Raw genomic sequence first — 12200 nt, forward strand, 5'->3', positions numbered from 1 at the left:
CCGCCTTACCCGCCACAACTGCTGCCGCCCACCCAAGCACCACCAGGTGACAGTGGGCTGCAGTCTGCCTTCCGGCCCAGGGGTTACAACCTGAACCACTCACACTCAGCTGCCTGCTCCAGGGGGCTGGGAGCTGCCACAGGGCCGAGTTGTCCAGGGTGCCTTCGGGCACCTCACCTTCCCCCGGGACCTACCACCCTGCAATCAGAGGTCTCCATAGAAGAGTAAGGAAATGCACAAAGGTCTGTAGGCAGCAGTCCTGGGAGCGGGAGCCAGAGTGCCACCTGGTGGTCTCTCCTGGTACTGCAATGCCTTGAACAGCAGCGCCGCCGCCGCCCCCTTCCCTCGCCCCCTTCCCTCGGTGGAGCTGAGAGGGCAGTGAGGAGGGGCTGTTGTCAGGACTGGGCTGCAGCCAGCGGGGAACAGAGTGGCAGGACTGGGAGGTGAAGGTGACATGACTGAACTCCTGCAAGCCAGTGCTTTTGTGCACACGTCTTATTTAGTCCTCACACCAGAACCCCCACTTTACAGATGAGCTAGAACTGAGGCTCAGGAGACACCCGTTACCCCAGCCCAGTAAGGGATGGAGCTGGGATTAAAACTCAGGTCTCTATTACCCCCAGAGGGCCCAGCCTCTTTACCCTACTGCCTATGGGACCCCTGCAGAAGGGGTTGTGCAGCAGGCCCCCTGAAGAAGGGCCTTCGGGCCTACAGGGTAAGGGCGTGGGCAGGGAATGTGGAGGGAGTTCAGATCCTGTGCAGGTCCATCAGGCAAGTCGCCTGTGGTCCCCAGAGCCTCCAGGCCCTCGCAGAGGAGCAGGTGGTGGGATAAGGCACCTGAACCGTGAGCACAGCGCCTGGTCTGCATGGAGGGAGAGTGGGCCTGCCGGGCCTATGTCCCCTGGGCAGCCATGGTCCCCAGGACTTGGGCAGGAGGGGCAGCTGTCCTCACACCAACCTGCCTGCCTCATAAGCCCACACAGTCAGCTGGGCCCTCATGGGAGTTGGAGGAACCTGTCCTTTCTCCCTGAGCAGGGAAGCCAGGACAGAGTGCCCGAGGCTCTGCATTGCCTGATGCTCAGCTAGGCCTCAGGGCTGAAGCCGCTGAGTAGGAGGTCAGCATGGCCCGGCGACAGCCTCAGGACAAACTTTCCTGGTCCCAAAGGAAGGCCCTCCCTGCTCAGTGGGAAGGAGGGGAGGCCAGAGACCACTTTCTCTCACACCTCCACACAGCCGAGCCTGTGACGTGGCGATGGAGGTGTGGGTGTGGGCACCCCGGTCACTGCTCACAGCCCCAAGCCACTCGGGAGGCTGAGCCCGGCACGCAGCAGGAAGGGAGACAGGCAGCACTGGAGTCACCGCACAAAGCTCCACAGACCAAAACTCCAAGGAGTAACAGAGCCCTGATCCCACCATCACTGCTCCACTCTGTCACTGGGGGAGTTCTGTCCCACGCCTCAGTTTCCTCATCTCTCATTATTGTCATGCTATGAGGATTGCATAAGGCATGTAGCAATGTTAGTAGGGAGATGAGTGCTGGGAAGACAGTTGCAGTGCCTGACACGTCTCAGGCAAGGGCACCTGGCAGGGCTGGTGGCGCTCAGCACGGGGTTCCGAGTGACCACAGTCAATACCCAGGAAGCATGGGACTGGATTGCAGCAGCTCGGAATGCTGCTTAACAACTGTGGTTTCTGTGTTTTTGTTAATCCTCACCCACGGAAGATTGGGAAGGATGCAGCATGAAAAGGAGAGAAGGAAAAAGAGGGGGGGGGGGGAGAGAAAGAGAGAGAGATTGGTTGCCTCCTGCATGGACCCCAACCACGATCAGGGATCAAACTTGCAACCCAGGTAGGTGCCCTTGACCAGGAATCAAACCCATGGCAATCCTGAGCATGGGCCCACGTTCCAAACACTGGTCCAACACAGCCCAGGGCAACAGCTGTTGTTTTTTTAACAGCTTTGTTGAGAGGGAATTCGCTTACTATAAGAGCACAGTTAAGTTTTGTGGAGGAAAGGGGCCACATGCTGGCCTGACCAGCTCAGGGGAGGCCTGCATGGCGGTCTTGCAAACTCAGAAGACCTAAAGGAACCACAAAGGATGGTCTGAAATTAAACTTGAACTAAACGCAGTTATGGTGGGCAGTTATATCCTAGGTCAGTATCTTCACTGACAAGGTCAACCTTAACCTTAACTGAGCCTATCTGTCTTTTTGCATCTATGATAACACACCCTTGAAATGTCTGGGTAACTTGTAACTTCCCTTTTTCTGGAGCCCCTGGGGCACAACCTAATGTGGTGGGTGCCAGGACAGATGCCACAAATTCCTTCATTATCATGTTCATTGTTCCTGCACCCACCTAAGTGTGTGTCCATCATTCTACTTTTTATCCAATCCCAGGGGTTTCCCACTGATTTGCATCCTCCCACCTCCTTACTCCATCACCAATGAATGTCATGTAACCCACCGATGTCCCTCCTTTGATTGCAATGGTTAAATACAGGTGTAACCCGCCATTCTCCAGAGCATTATCTCAATTCGTGGAGGTTCTATTTCCTGGCATATGTCTACAGTTTGGCTCAAACAAACTCACAAAAATTCTTTACAGGTTTCAGTGTTGTTATTTTTTTATGTTAACAGTTTAAACTCCACCAAAAATTTCATTTCAGCTAATCTCAGGGACATAGACCTCAACAATTCACTAGTCTCTTCATCATCCTCAGAGGCCCAAGTTGCAGTGGGCAGTGGCCCCTGTGGAGGAGAAACCTACATACACCCCTGCCTGTAGGGCTAGGGACAGGTGGACTCATGGACCTGAGACCCTGGGCTGCCATCACCCAGCAGGGACATTGCTGAAATATGGTAGCAACCATACTTGGGTAAAAACCGCTGTTTGAATTTTAACCCTGCTATTCTGGCTTCAGCACTCGTTTACTTGCTTAAACAACTAGGTAGTTTGCCTCAGCTTCCAGATTGAGACCTGGAGGCTAAGGCAACTTTCCTGTGCCTGTGGACCCACTGACTCAGTAGCTTCAGAAGGAGAAACTGTAGATAATCATTAGAGATTAACCGCTGAGCTCTGCTTCTGTACTATCTGCTTTCTCGCAAGATAGGGCCATATTCCAATGTCCAGGAGGATGTGGCTGGGAACGACCCTGCGGGCTGTTTCCAGCCTTTAGAATTTAGAATTCAGAACAAAGGAAAATTCTTGTGGTCTAGACCTTTAAAAGGACTGCCTGCACCTGCAACAGTGCGGTCGTGAGTGTGGCCACCTGCGTGTGGTGCTCTCACGGCCGTCCTGGCCAGTTCAATAAATCCTTGCCTGCTTTTTTTTTTTTTTTTTTTTTTTTTAATAAATCATCAGCCTTCGGTGGTCTTATTTTGAACCCAGGGTTCGACCCCACAACACTTGCAACATGCAGTTACCCTTGAGCTACCGGACAGGGCTCTTCCCTAACCAGGTCCTGTAGATTTTACTTCCTAAACCAGGGGTCTTCAAACTACGGCCCGCAGGCCACATGCAGCCCCCAGGGGAGTCTGATCCTGCCCGCCAGGTTTTTTGGGCAGTGAGCACAGCCAAGGTGTTACAGTAGGAATTAGTTCATATAGTCCGGCCCTCCAGCTCTCTGAGGGACCGTGATCTGGCCCCCACTTTAAAAAGTTTGAGGACCCCTGTCCTAAACCATCCCAAATGGGCCCTCTCCTGCCCGCATCTCTGTCCATACCCCGGCACCTGCCCCTGCACGGAGTAGCAGTTAATGGCCTCCAGCTGCCTCTTGACCTCGCCCATTCTCTCCACAGCAGCCCCAGGGAACCTTGAGAACCTGACACACGCTCCCTCCTGTTCACACACATTCCCTCCCCCTGACTCACTGGATTAAGCCCAATCTCTGCTGAGGTCTTGAGTGGCCTCCTGCCCCCTCTGGTCTCAGCTTGCCCATAAAGGCCCCAGCCAGCTTCTTTCAGTTCCTCCTCGAATCTCCTACTTCCTCCTCTGCCTCCTATCCCTCCCCAGTCTGGGCTGGCGGTTGAACCCTTAGGCAGAAGAAAACACCGGACAGTTTGGCAATAGGAAGAAAATGGGGACCGAGGGGGAGGAGGGGGCTGGATGGTGGTGGCGGGGGAGGGGATCAAAAGAGGCTCTGGGAGAAGAGGGCCTCTAGGCCAAGCCTTTGGGTGTACACTGGGTCTTAATTTGTTTTTGTTTTTTTTAATTGATTTGAAAGAGGGGGTAGGGAGGAGAGTGGGAGAGAGAAATAGAAGCATCAATGGTGAGAGAGAATCATTGATCAGCTGCCTAGTGCACGCTCTCCACTGGGGATCAATTCCGCAACCTGGGCATGTGCTCTGACCTGGAATCAAACCGGCGACCTCCTGGTTCACAAGATGATACTCAACCACTGAGCCACACCGGCTGGGCTGGACTGGGTTGTGACCAGGGTAAGCTGTAGGAGGGTGGGCAGCAGGCCAGGGCGTCCAGGAGGAGGGCACAGCTCCCCGGGCGACAGTGCACCTCTAGTTAGACTGAGAGCACCTGTGGGGGCTGGGGTGATGCTTCGTCATCACTTAGGCCCCAGCTATGCCTGGAAAGACTTTCGTTTTCACTTTTGCAGGAAGAGGAGCTTCTCTTTTTCCTTTTCTGACTAATATTTTATCGAACGCTTCCCACTGCCCAGGCCGAGGAATCCAAAGACCAACCCAGCCCTAATTCACATCCTCCAGGCCCAGGGTGTCCCCGACCGGGCTGAGGACCAGAGCGGGAGATGGTCACGGGTGCCAATCCCCACCTTCCTGTGGCTTTTCTTAGCCAAGACAAGACGGGCTAGAATCCTCCAAGAAGGGTCTTCTAAGCCAAGAGCAAACAAAGGAAACTGATAGGTCCTCCCTTCCTCCAGCTGATGGACAGACATAAACCCCACCTGCGGCCAGACATTCCTGAGCACTGAACCACCAATCAGCACCTGCCAAATACCCTAAGGCCCTCCTCCCCCATTCCTAAGTCTCTAGGTCCCTAATCATAGGCCTTACATGAAACCAGCAATCAGCATGTGCTGAGTGCCCTAAGCCCTATCCCCTCTCCTCCCCTTAAAAGTAAGTACATGGACCTGGCCCTCTCCCTCTTCTGCTCTCTCTCTGGAAGCAGCCAGCAGTGGCACTCTTCTCTTCGGTAAAGCCTGTGTCCTGGCATCCCTGTCTCCGGCCTCTCTCTGTTTCATCTTTCAGAAACCAGCTCCTAGAGTGCTTGACATAGAAAGGCAGCCAGACTTTCCGCAGGTTCCTAGGCCCCCCTCTCAAACAGAAATCATCGCCTTTCTGTCCCGCCCGCTGAGAAATCTGCCTGCAAGCCCAGGGCATTCACAGTCTCCAAGGCCACCACCTTCAGCCACTCCCCGAGATGGTTCATCTAGACCCGTGGTCGGCACACTCATTAGTCAACAGAGCCAAATATCAACAGGACAACGACTGAAATTTCTTTTGAGCCGAAACAGGTTTGGATCAGTGGATAGAGCGTCGGCCTGCCGACTGAAGGGTCCCGGGTTCGATTCCGGTCAAGGGCATGTACCTTGGTTGCGGGCACGTCTCTGGTGGGGGGGGTGCAAGAGGCAGCTAATTGATGATTCTCTCTCATCGATGTTTCTAACTCTCTATCCCTCTCTCTTCCTCTCTGTAAAAAAATCAATAAAATATATATTTTAAAAAATCAATAAAATAAATATTTTTTAAAAGAAATTTCTTTTGAGCCAAAACCAGTTTAGCTCAGTGGATAGAGTGTCAGTCTGAGGACTGAAAGGTCCCAGGTTCGATTCCGGTCAAGGGCATGTACCTTGGTTGCGGGCACATCCCCAGTAGGGGGTGTGCAAGAGGCAGCTGATCGATGACTCTCTCTCATCGATGTTTCTAACTCTCTATCCCTCTCCCTTCCTCTCTGTAAAAAGTCAATAAAATTAAAAAAAAAAAAAAAAAAAAAAAGAAAGAAAGAAAGAAAGAAATTTCTTTTGAGAGCCAAATTTTTGAAACTTAAAACTTCTTCTAACGCCACTTCTTCAAAATAGACTCGCCCGGGCAGTGGTATTTTGTGGAAAAGCCACACTCAAGGAGCCAAAGAGCTGCATGTGGCTCACGAGCCTTGGTTTGCTGACCACGGATCTAGACCAAGCATGTCACACTTGCGGCCGGCAGGCCGCATGCTTTACAGCCCGTCACATCCTAAGATCTGTGCTCTGTCTTCCCTCTCCCTTGCTCCAGTTTCAAACACAGCAGAGTAACAGAAAGGGGGAGGAAGTAGAATTTTTAATATTATAACCAGAAATTGAATATATCTGTATTGATTTCACAGAGGAAGGGAGAGATAGAAACATCAATAATCAATAATGAGCCCTAACCAGTTTGGCTCAGTGGATACAACATCGGCTTGTGGACTCAAGACTCCCAGGTTCGATTCCAGTCAAGGGCATGTACCTTGGTTGCAGGCACATCCCCAGTGAGTAGTGTGCAAGAGGCAGCTGATCGATGTTTCTCTCTCATTAATGTTTCTGGCTCTCTATCCCTCTCCCTTTCTCTCTGAAAAAAAAAAAATCAATAAAATATATTTAAAAACACACACATCAATAATGAGAGAAAATCATTGCTCAGCTGCCTTCTACACGCCCCCTGACAGGGAATTGAACCAGAGACCTGGGCAGAGGCTCAGATCTGGATGCTCAATGACTGAGCCCTGCCAATGGGCCAGAAATGTAACAGTTTAATTAGAAGTTGCCAACAAATGATAACTAAGATGCAGCCTTTCTTCCTACATATTTCTACATTCTCATGCTTTGGAGGCTCACAGAGAAATGGCCCTCCTTGGATCTGATTGAGAGAAGTCTCGTGTGTGTGTGTGTGTGTGTGTGTGTGTGTGTGTGTGTGTCTTTCTTCCCTAAGGCAATTGTACCTATCACCTTCTGCATGGCAATTCACTGCAGATGGTGAAATCCTCGAAACTCGGGGGCTTTCTGGCGCATCTTGATCTCTGCGCACAGCCATCACCAGGCAGCCCCGCGCTAAGCGGAGGAAGCTGCCTTCTGGAGGCTGAGAAAGTCCTGGCCCGGCCACACACACGCACTGCCGAAGATTTCCCGCATTTCGTTATCGCCACACCAGCGCTTTCCTGCCTGTGGCCACCCCCAGGGCAGTCATGACATTTACTTTTTTTAAAGGAATGTCCCCCATGTGACCTCTGGACTTTGTCTGTGGCCGGCCCCTGCCATTCCAGATAAGACTTCTCCCTACAGCCCTGACTGGTTTGGCTCAGGTCAGCCTATGGACTGAAGGGTCCCAGGTTCGATTCCGGTCAAGGGCATGTACCTTGGTTGCGGGCGCATCCCTAGTAGGGGGTGTGCAGGAGGCAGCTGATGTTTCTAACTCTCTATCCCTCTCTGTAAAAAAATCTATAAAATGTATTAAAAAAAAAAAAAAAAAAAAAAAAAGAGTTCACCTGCAGTGTCTGGTGCTTTAGGTCCTTAGGGTACATCTGCATTTACATCTGGGATAGTTTTCCTTCTGCCTGAATGACTTCCTTTAACATTTTCTATAGGTGCTGGAAATGAGTTATCTCAGGTGTAGACGTCTGAAAAACTCGGACACCCCTGTTGGCTGTAGCATTCTGGATTGGCTCTGTGTGTTTTTCCTTTCAGTGTTTTAAAGATTTGCCAACAGGGTGTCAATTGTGTTGTTTCAAAAGAAAAATCTGTTGTCATTCTTAGTTTTGTTCCTCTGTCACGTGTTTTTCTTTGGTTCTTCTAAGCTTTTCTCTTTATCACCATTTTTTTGTTTGTTTTAGCAACTTAATTATGATGTGCTATGTAGTTTTCCTTGTGCTATTATGTTTACAATTCATTGAGCTTCTTCGACCTATACTATAGGTTTTTTGTTGTGTTTTTTAAAAATATATTTTATTGATTTTTACAAAGAGAAAGGGAGAGGGACAGTTAGAAACATTGATGAGAGAGAATCAGCTGCTTCCTGCACATGCCCTACTGGGGATGTGCCCACAACCTGGGACTCTTGAGTCTGCAGGCTGACACTCTATCCACTGAGCCAAACCGGTTAGGGCTATACTATAGGTTTTATAGTTTTCATCAAATCTAGAAATTTGTCTTCCATTATTTCTTCCAGTATTTTTTGTGTACCATCATCTCCTCTGCCTAGAGATTCCACCTATATATTACAATGCTAAAAATTGTTTCACAATTTACAGGTGCTCTGTTCTTTTTTATTTTTATTTTTTAATTATTTTTTCCCTCTGGGTTCCATTTTGAATACTATTTATTGCCATCTACGAGCTGACTAATCTTATCTGTAATGTCTACTAGTAATCTGCTGCTAACCCTAACATATTTTTCATCTCAGACATAGTTTTCATCTTTAGAAGTGTGATTGGGATTTTTATATCTTCTTATCACTGCTTAACTTAAGAAAAAAAAGAAAAAGAAAAAGACTCTAGCCCTGGCTGGTGTGGCTCAGATGGCTGAGCATCATCCCATGTATGGAAAGGCTGCTAGTTTGATACCCAATCAGGGCACATGCCCAAGTTTCCAGCTCAATCCCTGCAGTAGGCAGATAATTGATTTATCTCTCATTGATTTTTTTTCTCTCTCTTTCTCCTTTCCTCATTCTAAAAAAAGAAAAAAATCAATAAAAATAAAGGCTCCATTTTTTAGAGCAGAGTTGGTTCATGGCAAATTGAGTGGAAGGTAGAGTTCCTATATATCTCCTGTCCCCACACATGCATAATGTCCCCGTTATTAACACCCCTCACCAGCGCGGTACATTTGTTACAACTGACGAACCTACACAGACACGTCATCATTCCCCAAAGCCCATGGTTCACATGAGGGTTGACTGTTAGTGTTGTACATTCTCTGGGTTTGGACACATGTATAACGACCTTTATCCACCACTATATGCCCACCGCATGATATGGTATAGTTTCCCTGCGCTAAAAAACCCGTATCCCCCTTCGTCACTCTGCTTAGCTCTTTGAGCATATGGAATACAGTTGTAATCACAGTTTTGACGTCCTTGCCTGCTAATTTTAATATTTGTGTTGGCTCTGGGTCAGTTTTAATGGGCTGATATTTCTCCAGTTTCTCTTTATGCCTGGTAATTTTTAAAATATCTTTTAAAAAATATATTTTGATTTTTTACAGAGAAGAAGGGAGAGAAATAGAGAGTTAGAAACATCGATGAGAGAGAAACATTGACCAGCTGCCTCCTGCACCCTCCCTACTGGGGATGTACCCGCAACTAAGATACATGCCCTTAACCGGAATGGAACCTGGGACCCTTCAGTCTGCAGGCTGATGCTCTATTCACTGAGCCAAACCGGTTTCGGCAAAAGTTTTCTCAATAAGAGCACTCAGCCTTTCCCCTGGCGTCCGTCCCCGCCTTCCCTGGGCCGCACAGGGCCGGCTGAGGACAACGTCCCACTGCAGATGCAGAAAGCACACCAGACTGCTTTAGGAGCAACTTCCAGAAGCTGGTTTGGGGCTTGTCCCATAAAAACTCATCTTCCCCAGCCCCCTCGCCCATGCTGGGCCGCCCCTATCTTCAAAAGCCCCGAAAGCCTACCGGCGGCTCCCTCTGTGTCCGGTCCACTGCAGGCCACACCGCTCTCTCCTTCCAGCCGCTGTCACAGCCACACCGCTTCCGTCTTGGGCTCCCCATTAGTGCTCCACTCCTGCAGCTTCCCACAAGCAATGCCAGACTCTAAACACCCCCATCTGCAGGCCGCACAACCAAACCCGGACTAAGCCCATCCCTCTCACCTCCTGTGGTGTCTCTCCTTTGAGAACTCACTTTCTACCAGCCTCACCTGGCCCTCGGGCCAGAGGGGAGCAGAGAGCCTGTCCCAGGTGACAGGCCAGAGCACAGAGCCTGACGCCTGACCCCTGACCCCAGGCAGGCCAGGGCTGGGAGCAGGGCCGCCCTGGGGGGACCACATCCCTGGGCTCCAGCTCCCAGGAGCCTGCACTCTGGGCTCCGCCACCTGCTCCCAGGCCTTGGCGCCTGCTCTTTCCTCTGCGGGGACGCTGCCCCGACCCCAGCCTCCCGCCTACTCATTCCTTTTAACTTCTAAAAACGGTGACGTGCCACCTCCACAAAGAAAGCACGCAGAACAAACGGGCAGGGTAACAAAGCATTTTAAAGGGACGCTGGGTACCCAGCCGTTAGGTCAAGGGACAGAACGCCTCCTTGCTCTTTAAAAAACACTTTTTAAAAGTTGTGAAACATTTTGAACATAAAGCACGGAGATGAAAACAAGCATCCAAGACCACTCCACCCTCCACCCCCTGCCGAGCCTATGAACCTCTTTGGCTTCCCTTACCTTCTTCAGAGTTTGCCAAAGAGGCAGAACTTTCCAGGTGGAACCCCAGGCCTTTTCTGCACCCCCGGCCGCCGCTCTCTTCCTCGGAAGAAGCCAGAGCCCGGGCCTGGTGTCCACGCCCTGCAGGTCTGGGCACTCCACCGGAGTTTGCCCCCACACCGGCACAGACCGGGCACTTGTGCAGGAAGGAATGCATGAATTGGGGAACAGAGCCCAGCACGGCTGTCCCACCCACGGCCCGCACGCCTGCCGCCACAGGTGAAACCAACAGAAGCCACACGCCCCCCTCAGGCGGAAAAGGAGAAACACCTCCTGAGCAGCAGATAGGAGGGCCTTCAGGGCGCGTGCCTCAAGCAGGAAAAGAGAGGCTGGGTCTTCTAAGGCGCTTAGGAAGCTCGATTTGGGGGCTGCATTAAACATCCAAAGCCCTAACTTGCTGAGGCCCCAGTTAGTGAGCCTTGAATTCCATCACGGGAAAGACCCAGGGAGGGTCCAAGCCGCATGCCTCAGGCCTGGCTCACACGTTTGGGAGACTTTCTTGCCCCCTGCCCCTTCTTTGCTACCAGGTTCCCTGTTCTCCGTTGTGTGCCTCTCCCCCCTCCCCAGCCCCAAGGAGATGAGGTGCCTGGGAGGGTGGTTGGGACTCACACAGGGCCCTATGTAAGATCACAGTCAGGATGGAGGAGGAGGAGAGAGAGGAGGAGGAGGAGAAGGAGGAGGTGGGGAGGAGGGAGGAGGAGGAGGAGGTAGATGCCTGCTGGGCTGCAGAAGTATAAACCCCCAGCCCGCAGGAGTGAGGCCAAGAGCATTAGTGGGAGTCCTGAATCCCACGAGCCCCTCCCACCCAGGCAATGCCCCACACCCCTTACTTCCTGCCATTAAAACCAGCAGAAAACAGGGACCTCCCAGCTCATATCAGTTATTCCCACCTTAAGAAAGAATAGGTTACGGAAGTGCGACTATAATGTTGGGTGAGTGCCAGAGAACAGGGTTGAGATATGGACTAGCCCGGAGAGACTTTCGATGTTGGGGGAGCTGTCTAGATGTGTAACCTCCGTGTCTCTGAGTTTCTGCAACATGGCCCTCCAGCAGTTCCTTGCAGGAGCTTTCCCCAGGGACTAATGACAGGAGATAGATGAAAACCCCAGCTCTATTCCTGTGCAGAGGGAGTCCTCCGGGGTCTGCGTCCTCTGACCACCAGAGGGTGCTGCAGCCTGGCCCAGCCCCTCTCACCAATCTTGGGCTAGTGGCCAGCCTAGGGCAGGGGGGCCTCTACAGGTTACATCCTGCCCAGCACAGGGGCTGGGTGGTGATCTTGCTTTCCAGGCTGGGGCCTGCTCAGAGCAGGATTCCTGGCTTCACCTGGATGGATGTCTGGGCAACATACAGATTCTCAATGTCACCCAACTGGTCCCCAATCCTGGCCAGATTGGACCCTCCCCCGAGATTTAACAAATACTGATCCCCCTTCAGAGATCACCATGTTATTAGACCTGTGACACCTGGGCACTGAGTTCCAATGAACAGTTGGGGCTGAGTCCTGCTAGTGAGAACCTGGCGGAGGGGACATGTCCGTGTTGCTTTGCTTGGCACACATTCCAATGGGGTGGGATGCTTCCAGCAGCCCTGCAGGGGGTCAAACTCACGGCTCTGGCTCTTTCCCCGTACCTACGCGGCAGGTGGGGCGGGGCAGGCCCGCCTGCTTCCGGACCTCGGATCCCAGTGAAAGTGTGGCTCTGAGCCAAGCCATGAGAAGCATTTCCTGAGGCAGCCGGTCAGGCTTGGCACCTGCCCAACTCTGGGAACAGGCCTGGAGCCTCGCAGACAGCTGCTT

Source organism: Pipistrellus hanaki (assembly GCF_964339955.1).
Source record: "Pipistrellus hanaki genome assembly, chromosome: 13".
NCBI lineage: Eukaryota > Metazoa > Chordata > Mammalia > Chiroptera > Vespertilionidae > Pipistrellus > Pipistrellus hanaki.